Source organism: Gavialis gangeticus, unplaced genomic scaffold (genome assembly GCF_001723915.1).
Source record: "Gavialis gangeticus isolate Ggan-Ray unplaced genomic scaffold, GavGan_comp1, whole genome shotgun sequence".
NCBI lineage: Eukaryota > Metazoa > Chordata > Crocodylia > Gavialidae > Gavialis > Gavialis gangeticus.
In genome coordinates, this window is record NW_017729006.1 from 12896329 (window position 1) to 12896615 (window position 287).

The window sequence follows — 287 nt, forward strand, 5'->3', positions numbered from 1 at the left end:
ATACAAAATGAGGGTTGGGAGGGACCTCAGGAGGTCACATCTCATCCTACCCCCTGCTCAAACCAGCCCCAACTAGATCATCAACTAGATCATTGAAAACCTCCAAAGATAAAGAGTCCACTACCCCTCGGGGCAGCCTGTTCCCGGCTTCCCCACCCTTCTGGGGGGCCAGTTTGCAGGGCAGAAGGAGGAGGGGGCTCCCATGGCAGAGAAGGATCCTGGCAGCCTAGCAACATGGGGGGGGGGGCCAAACCCGGCTTCCCCCACGCCTGCAGGGGAGGGAGGAG